This window comes from Humulus lupulus, chromosome 3, assembly GCF_963169125.1.
Source record: "Humulus lupulus chromosome 3, drHumLupu1.1, whole genome shotgun sequence".
NCBI classification, from domain to species: Eukaryota; Viridiplantae; Streptophyta; class Magnoliopsida; order Rosales; family Cannabaceae; genus Humulus; species Humulus lupulus.
The window spans coordinates 172,498,896-172,508,820 of record NC_084795.1 but is presented as its reverse complement, the minus strand read 5'-3'; positions in this window follow the sequence as shown (position 1 = coordinate 172,508,820).

Here is a 9,925-nt window from a genome sequence, read left to right as displayed (position 1 = left end):
TCCCTCTTGATGAGCCCTGCAAAAGTTTCAAAAAATTTTACGTCGAGTCTTGCTTTTAAAATTGAATTTAATAAATAACTATTTTGAAATATGCAGCTTGGTGAAACGATCTCCATCTCCGTTTGCAGATTGAAAGGCTGATAATTTTGTTCCTCTTAATCCTTTTGGATACTGTTCAATTGCAAAACAGGCTTCGGATGTAATCCCGAGTATAATATTATTTTTTATGAACATAATGACATTGTTGGGACAAAGGATCAGTGTGAAGGAAGAGTGGGAGAAATCTAGCTAGAGATGTAATCCTAAACATCAACTATATTGAAAAAAGGGATAATAGCGGAAAAAGTATCCAAAGTTTGGGTTTTGTACGCGGCATAGACCCAATGTTTATTTTTAGTAGCAAAAGTACCCATAGTACCAAAAAGTGTTATTCTGTTTGGTTCCATTTGGTTTTCTCCGTTTGTGACATTTGGGTGTACACGTGTACGCACTAGATAATTCAGAACCTTTATTTAAATCTATTTAAAAAATAATTAAAGAAAAATTATTTCCTAAAACAAATTAAAATAGGAGCTTTCTTTTTGTAACACGATATGAACCCAAAATACCCAAAGTTGTGTCTGAAACCGACCGACCACCAGCTTCACCATTTCGACGATGACTTTGCCTGAGTTTGAAACCCGAGCTGTTCCGACCACCACCTGACCCATTTCGACGGTATCTTCGCCTGACGATGCCGTGGAGGCTTGCTTCAGAGCCTGGTCCCAGTTATGGTAAGTTTTTATGTTCTATTTCGGTGAGTTCGAAGCTCCATTTGATGGGGTGCTTTGGTGTGCTGCCCCACACTAGTAGACACATATTTTTTTTGTTATTTTCTTGTGTTGTAGCATCGGATGCTTTGGTGTGCTGTCCCAAAACTGAACAAAAGTAGATGTTGTTATGTCCCACATGTTCTGTTTTGGGTGTTTTGAATTTGTGTGGTTTTATTTATCTGTTTTGGGGTTTTTAATTGGTTTTGTTTTATGTGTAATAGTCATAGTTAGGTGAATGCATTAATGTTTGACTAACATAGATAAATTTTGACATTGATTTTTGTATTAAATGGATAGGAATAAATTCTTGAATGTTAACTTTAGTGGTGCATCATGGGGGCACATGGTCAAATATTGATGGCGATAGAAAATATGAGGGTGGACGTGTGTCCTTTTTTTATGGTTGTGAGTATGACCTTTTTGGTCTATTGGACATGGAAAGATTGGTGAAAGAGTTTGGATACCAACTTCCATTTGATTTCTGGTTTGTATCAAAAAATCAAGCAATAAAGGATGGTAAAAGTATTGTCAGTGATAAAGATGTACTGGAGATGTTTGATGATATGCGGTTATGGGGTTATAGTTGTGTGGATGTGTATGTTAGTGATCCTTATATCCCTAATGAGCATGAAACTAGGGAGGCTATTTATGAGGATGTTGCTAATGAGGATTATGGTGAGGATGATGGTGATGATATGGAAGAACCAGTGGTTACACAAGTGGCGGATTTGGGCCAAGGTCAGCATGGGGCCCAATCAGAAGCCCAAGAAGTTGGTGATTTGGGCCAGTCATCAAGGCCTAATATACCTCAGCCCAATGAAGGTGACTTTGTGGAACCAGAATATGCCCTAGATGAAGAGGAAGTTAGGCAGCAAGAGAAAAACATAACACCACTAAGTCAATGGTGGAGCACTGTGAATGAAGTATACACTCAAGTGGATGGGAAAATTTCAGATGGATTCAAAGATGAGGAAGATCTAAACAGCCTTAAATAATGATGATGATGAGCCTATTCCTAGGAGAAGTAGAAGGCAATTTGTACCTATTGATGAATGGGCTGATTTCAAGTTTATTGTTGGGTTGGAATTTGCAAGTGTTGAATAGCTTAGAGAAGCTCTAAAGGAACACTTCATAAGCAAAGACAGAGAATTCAATTACCTCTTCAATAATCATACAAAGTTAAAGGCTATTTGTAAGGCCACTGGCTGTGGGTGGTCTTTGTATGCTCGGGTCCTAAAGAGGGATAATTTGACATTTCGGATTAACACCTTGGTGGATGAACACAACTGTGGGATTAGGTTAAATAGCAAGCTGGTGGATGCACCTTGGTTGGCAAAACACTTCTTACCCCAATTCAGAATGAACCCAAACATGCACTATGCAAACTTCAAGGAACTCACTTCGAATAGTAAGTTTTCTCACACTAGTAGACACATATTTTATGCTGCAAAGAATAAGGCTTGACTAGTGCTTGAGGGATCTGTGGCTGAGCAATATGCAGTGCTTGATGATTATTGCAAACAACTAATGAAATTGATGCCAGGCAGTACTACCATTATTAAAAGCAATATGGTGGCTGTTGAGAGGGTATTTGAGAGGGTCTACATATGCTTAAAAGCATGTAAAGATGGCTTTAAGTCTTGTAGGCCTTTGGTTGGCTTGGATGGATGTTTTTTAAAGGGGTATTCCAAAGGGATACTACTTGCAGCTGTTGGTATTGATGTTGAGAACTCTATGTTCCCAATTGCTTATGCAATATGTGAAAAGGAAAACACTGAAACATGGACTTGGTTTCTGACTCTACTGAAGGAGGATTTGAGTGAGGTAGATCATAGAAATTTTACAATGACCAGTGATAGGCAGAAAGGCTTATCAAATGCCTTGTCCACTCTATTTGAAGGTGCAGAGATCAGATTCTGTTTGAGGCATTTACATTCTAACTTCAAGAAGGAGTTCCCCGGTCTATTGCTAAAACAAAAATTATGGGCATGTGCGCGAGCATCAACACCTGAAGAATTCAAGAGAAAGATGGTTGAACTGAAGGGTGTTAATGAGAAGGCCTTTGATTGGCTAATGAAGAAAAGTCCCTCTGAATGGTCCAAAAGTCATTTCAAGACCGATGTTAAATGCGACATGCTATTGAACAACCTCTGTGAAAGCTTCAACGCTGCAATATTGGATGCAAGAGAGAAGCCCATTATCACTTTGCTTGAGAAAATTAGGTATTGGTTGATGAATAGGTACTATGTGAAACGAGAGAGTGTAAGCAAATGGGTGTAGCCTGTGGGGAAAAGGATCATGAAAGTGATAGAGAAGAATAAATCAGTTGCCAGGCATTGTCAATGCACCAGGGCTGATGCTCATAGGTTCCAGGTGCAGTATAAAGACTTCGAGTGTTTTTCTGTGAATCTGGTTGAGAAGGTCTGCACTTGCAGACTTTTCCAACTATCTGGGATACCATGTGGGCATGCCTTATCTGCCATATGGAGTGGTAATCTCAATATCATGGACTTCGTTTGATGTAACGCCCTGGATAGCCAAGACCGCTACACTGTGTACTTATAAAGGTGCAAGACTTGCTAATCAAGTCGTTATTTTAAAAACGTGTCATTAAACATGTAAGAGCTAGGGTTAAAAAGGTTTTGGTCTCAAAAGACTCATTTCATACAATTAAATGGTTACGTACACAGGATCCCATAAGAAAACAGAGTTAAAATTAAGTTTACAGACTCCCAAATGTACATGAGTAATCATTAGCCATATTAAGGAAAAATAGACAGTCTTTGGGTCTCGCGTCCCTGCCTAAACCTCAACCGTGGCGGCTGAGCAACTGGCTATGTACATTCCACTCGCTGAGCTCTCCAATCAGGGCTGGTCCAACTTGCCCTTGCCTTTACCTGCACCACATAGCACCCGTGAGCCAAGGCCCAACAAGAAAACATCATATATAACATAATCAATGATATCAAACAGTTAAACCATCAAGCATGATTTCTCATCAATTAATTCAGCACATATACTCAGATTCAAGATGCAATCAATCACTTATATCACATAATATTCAGGGCCGACGACTTAGGCCGCACCCTCTGTTTAACCCACTGACTCCGGCTTGCTTAAACCAAGCTCAGTGCATAATAAGCTGTCCTCGGCCACCAGTGGCCGAGCCGCGCCCTGTGCGCTAGTGAAACCCTTGGCACCCTTAAGTCGTTGGTTCACTAAATAGCTTGCATGGCATAATACCATAATTTCAAGCCTTTACAATAGGGAACCCTTAGTCCCGTCACATATATTCAACCAGGTGCAGTTTTCTTACCTTTAGTCTGTACGGTTACTGATTATGAGCAACGCCCCTCAAGCACGATCCGTTCTCGAGCCTAAGCCTTTATCACCTAGTCACAACCAAAGTATAGTGTTCCATTAATATATAAATATAGGTTTCCGGTCTAACTCCTGGGGATCCGAATTCCACCAAGCACGGTGGTGAAACCAATCCTGAACAAACTAGACCACATTCCCATGCCTAAGATCCTCAAAAGTTCATGTGCACAACCAAGGGCTGCGGCCCTTGAAGCTTAGCCGCGGCCCTAGCCTCAAAACAGAACCAAGGCCAACCTGAACAAAGACACGCACCGCGGCCCTTGCTTTGGTGCTGCGGCGCCCACCCTTGGCCGAGCCTCCTTGGCTTTTCTTCATCCTAGGGCCGCAGCGCTCTAGAACAGAGCCACGACCCTTCCCTTCGAACCCAGATTTCCCACCATTTCTAAGCTTGAAACCTCACCTTAAATCATCTCAAAGCTCCCCAACTCATAACCAATTAATCCCAACTCCTTTGGCATGACTTAAACCACATAGTTCCACAGAAAACTCAGCCTAACACACACTAATCTCCTCTTTTCAATTTCTGAAACTCAAAAGCTATAAACACCCAAACTAGCCATTCAAATCCAAGTTAAAACCTTTAAATCATGGATTGAAACTTACCTCTTTTGCTGAACCACTTCACCAAGCCAACACCTAGCAAATTCCCAAGCTTTCCTCCTTAATTCTGTCTTAAGACATCAAAACCATATTTGCCTCAAAACCCAACCAAAACTCAGAATTTCCAACCACAGAAAATAAGATTAAATGCTTACCTTAACCCTGATTTAGTTCTTAATTAATTCCTGAGCTAAGCCTCCAATTCCCCCACCTCAATTCTCAGAAATTCCAGCTTGAGTCCCTTAAAATTTCTGTGTTCCTTTCTTTCCTTGTGCTTCCTTGAAAGAGAGTGAGAGTAAAGCTGATAGGAAGAGTCAGTCTATTTTCCTTCTAAGGGTTTCCTCAAATTTGTCTTATCCACTAAGTTAATTCCCAAAGCTCGGGGTGCCGGAACCGTCCCCGATGGAAAAATGGTAAAATCTCCCAATATTCCCGCCTAGACACCCTAACCTCAAATATATCTCCATATATTTATTTTCATAACCCGATAGTCCAAATCACTACCTGATACCTAAAGTACCCCTGGCTTATCCAAAGTCATATTTTAAGTCCCGTTGTGACTTTTCCCGCTATCTGACCCTAGGATCGTCTCAAGTCGTGCTCTGCAGACCTGGCCACATAATAATGTGGTTCTCACATATAACACATGTTTATTTCATATTATCATAGAGACATTACTAAACATATAATTACACATTTAAATCACATAATAATCCAATGATGCCCTCCAGGCACACTAATCAAGGCCCTTAAGCCTCATTAGCGAATTTGGGTTGCTACAGTTGATGTTGCTTATAAGAAGGACACCCTTTTGGCTCAATACATTGGCATCATAGAACCAATGTCCTCACTTGATAAATGGCCAGATGTAGGCCAAAATCCCATATACCCACCATCAGAAACTGTGTTGCCTGGGAGGCCAAAAAAAGCTCGCAGGAGGGAAACAGATGAGCCTCCACCAGCCACTGCAACTAAAGCAAGTCGGGTAGGCCAGCCTAACCATTGTAGCAATTGTGGGTCAGTAGGGCACTCAAAGCATTCTTGTAAGAATCCAGCAAAGGATCAGATATAAATGTTTAAATATGTTAAAATATGGTGAAATCTGGTTTGTATGTTAAGTTGGTATGAAATTATTGCTTGTAATTTGGTTTAGTAATCAGGTATGCAATCTGATATATGGTATCTTACTGCTTCTAATTGTTATAGTTGTAGAAATCTATTGCAGCAAAATAGAGGGGCTACTAATGTTATTACCTTTCATACTCATGCAGAATGTTAAAGGAAAAAGAATGGGAAGGCCACCGAAGAAAAATCCAACCCCATCAACTGTGAAAAGAAACATTAGAAGAGCTAAGCAACAGGCAAGGGAGGATGCACAAGGTGGTTCAACCTCACAAACCCAACCACAACAATCTCAGCAACAGTAAAACCAAATGGCCAATTTTTTTTGTAATCAACATCTGTTTTATGCAATAGCCTAATTTTTTGTATCTGTTTAGTTTTATGTAATCTGGTTTAGGCAATAGCCTTTTTACTGAACTATAACAGATGTAACAGATGACATATCTTATTATGCCACTCCTCTATACTTTCTGGTTTGTAACCAAAAACATCATGTTTTGTTCAAGAGGAAGCTAATATATATTGTATTATCTTTCTTGCAAAAAATCTGTGTTTATCATTACAGGAGGTTGTTGAACATCATCAAGAAATAGTATTGATGCACTTCTTTTCTCTGTCAATTCCATTGAGAAATAAGAAAACCAATTTGTAAAATAAATAACACTTGAGTTTTTATCTAGTGCACCAAATATAAAGACTAACAAGATTCACCAAATTGCATTCATTCAAAACTAACATAATTACAATACAGAGGCCAATAAGGATGCCTCAAATGTTTACATTTTACAAACCAAACACCAACGCTACTTTAGGATCCATAATATAACTAAAACAATTACAATACAAATTAATTTTCCCCAACTAATAATAATTGTTATCCCATTATTACAATGAGCACAAACATTATAGGCAACATCATTTTTAACATATATTCCATCCTCTACCTCGAACCTTCTCACCTATCCTGGAACCATACCTCTTCGAGATGATGAAGACTCTGAATCAACCCATCAAAAGAAATCACAACCCCCATCAAACTGTAAGATTATTAAGAACAAAAAAAAAATGAAAGATAACTATAACAACAACCTCCGAAAAATAGGTTTAGACATATGACTTGTAATCTAAATTTGGTTTTGGTCTTAATGCTGCAATCTAGTTTTACATTTCAGTATGTTATTTTGCTTCATATTGCTACAATTGCAGCAATATATGTAACAATTAAAAAAAAAACATAAAGCAAAAAGCACCAATCTATTGCAACACGCAATAAAAAACAAAAAATTGAAACTTACTTTCACTCTGGAGCAAGTTCTAAACCTTCTCCCAGGATTTCGCTTGGTCCATGAAGTCTTCACAACTGATTGCAATCCACAATCGCAGCTCACACAATCAAACTCATCCCTATTCCTTCCTCGATTGTGCACACCCAAAGAAGATGAAAATGAACCTTTTGCTGCCATTTAAAATGTCACAGACCCTCGACCGATGGATTATTAAGTCGACAGCAATGGCTTCCTAAGCCACGTTCAAATGGTTTTCTAGGGCTTTTTGTTCTTCTTCATCTGATGTGAAGGAGAAGGTTTAAAAGGAAAGCTCATATTTATTTATTTTCATTTGTTTTAGGAAATAATTTTTCTTTCATTATTTTTGAAATAGATTTAAATAAAGGTTCTGAATTATCTGGTGCGTACACGTGTACACCCAGATGCCACAAACGGAGAAAACCAAACGGAACCAAACAGAATAACACTTTTTGGTACTTTTGCCACTAAAAATAAACATTGGGTTTATGCCGCGTACAAAATCCAAACTTTGGGTACTTTTGCCACTATTATCTCTTGAAAAAAAAGGAATATCAACCACATCAACTAATTTTTAAAAGACCAACTATTTTTTTTAGAAAACATAAACTTTTATGGAAAAACCGTAAAATTGATGGGAAACAAATTATCATGACCATATTTTTACTTATTTTTTTTAAAAAAAAACAAAGTTATATATTCTTTTGCAGCAAATACAAAGTTATATTTTTGAAAATAAAAAAAGACCGCTTAAAAATAAAAAAAAATATATATTAATGAAAAAAAATTCTTAAATAAACATGCTTGGGCCATTTAACATGCTATAAAATCAGTAGTTTTTTTGGACCATTTGCTTCTAAATTTCATTTGTTGAAGAGTAAGACAATGAGTTGATAGACATCATTTAAGTGGGGACAATTTGAGTCCTATAAAATCGACTTGAATCTGACTCACACACCTGACATTACGATGATGTTTTATGCATCATAAGATACCTTATATTTGGGTATTCCAACTTTAAAAATTATGACAAAAGTACGATATTTTGGAATAATTGGACAAGATTGCCCTCTCTCGTTCTCTCCCTTCGTCTTGCTCGACTTCTCTCTCAATCTCTCTCCCTTTCTCTATAACCACGACACCACCACCACCACCATCTCCTCATGGCAGCAGAGCACACCACCTCTTTATGCTGCCACTACCATTAACGCCTACACCACCATTGAAGCCCCACCTCCTACCACTATTAAAGCTCTAACTTTTTTAATTTTAATGATGATAAATTTGATCCAAAACTTAAATCAAAGGAAAGATTCACCTAAGACATTAATTTATTGATTTTGAACACTTATGTACTAGTTTTTTTTGTTTTAATTGCGTTTTTTTTCAAATATAAAACTTAAAAATTTGCAGAAAAATGAAGTCTAACGATGCAATTGCGAAAGAGTGTTAAAAACTTGGTTTTTAGGCAAAAACGATGCTTAACGATGCATTAACGATGCGTTTAGGATGGTGGCTTCCTAACGATGCATTAACAATGTGTTTGCGATTGTGGCTTGAAACCTGTTCTTAGGCCAAACAATGTATAACGATGCATTTGCGATGGTGCATTGAAAACATGATTTTTAGGCCAAAACAATGTTTTTTAACGATGCAGTAATGATATATTTGCGATTGTGGTTTCCTAACAATGCATTACCGATGCAATATCGATGCACTAACCATACGTTTGCGATGGTGGCTTGAAAATCATCGTTATCATTATTTTTAGGCCAAAACCATGTTTTCAAGCCACCATCACAAACACATTGTTATTGCATTATTAGTGCATCGTTAGGAAGTCACCATTGCAAATGCATCGTTTTGGCCAAAAAAATTATGTTTGAAGACACCATCGCAAATGCATCATTATTGCATCATTAATGCATCGTTAGACATCATTTGGCCTAAAAAGATGTTTCAAGCCACCATCGCAAACACATCGTTAATGCATCGTTAGGAAGCCATCATCGCAAACGCATTGTTAAGCATCGTTTTGGCCTAAAAACCACGCGTTCAAGCCGCCATCGCAAACGCATCGTTAATGCATCGTTAGGAAGTCCAACATCGCAAATGCATCGTTAAGCATCATTTTGGCCTAAAAATCATGTTTTTAAGGCCACATCACAATTGCATCGTTAATGCATTATTAGGCATCGTTAGACATAGTTTTTCTGCAAATTTTTAAGTTTTATATTTGAAAAAAAAAACACAAAAAAAAACAAAAAAAAATCTTGTTCATAGGTGTTCAAAATCAATAAATTAATATCATAGGGGAATCTTTCCTTTAATTTAAGTTTTGGATGAAATTTATCATCATTAAAATTAAAAAAAAATGATGAAAGAGCTTTAATAGTGGTAGGAGGTAGGGCTTCAATGGTGGTGGAGGCATTAATGGCAATGGCAGTGTGGAGAGGTGGTGTACTCTGCTGCCGTGGGGAGATGGTGGTGGTGGTGCTGTGGTTATAGAGGAAAGGAGAGAGTTTGATATAGAAGTTGAACGAGAGGGAGAGAGAACGAGAGAGGGAAATCTTGTCCAATTGTTCCAAAATGTCATACTTTTGTCATAATCTTTAAAGTTGGAATACCAAAAAATAAGGTATCTTATTATGCATAAAGCATCAAGTTTTCCTTAATTAAAAACAAATTGACAATATAAAATAAAAA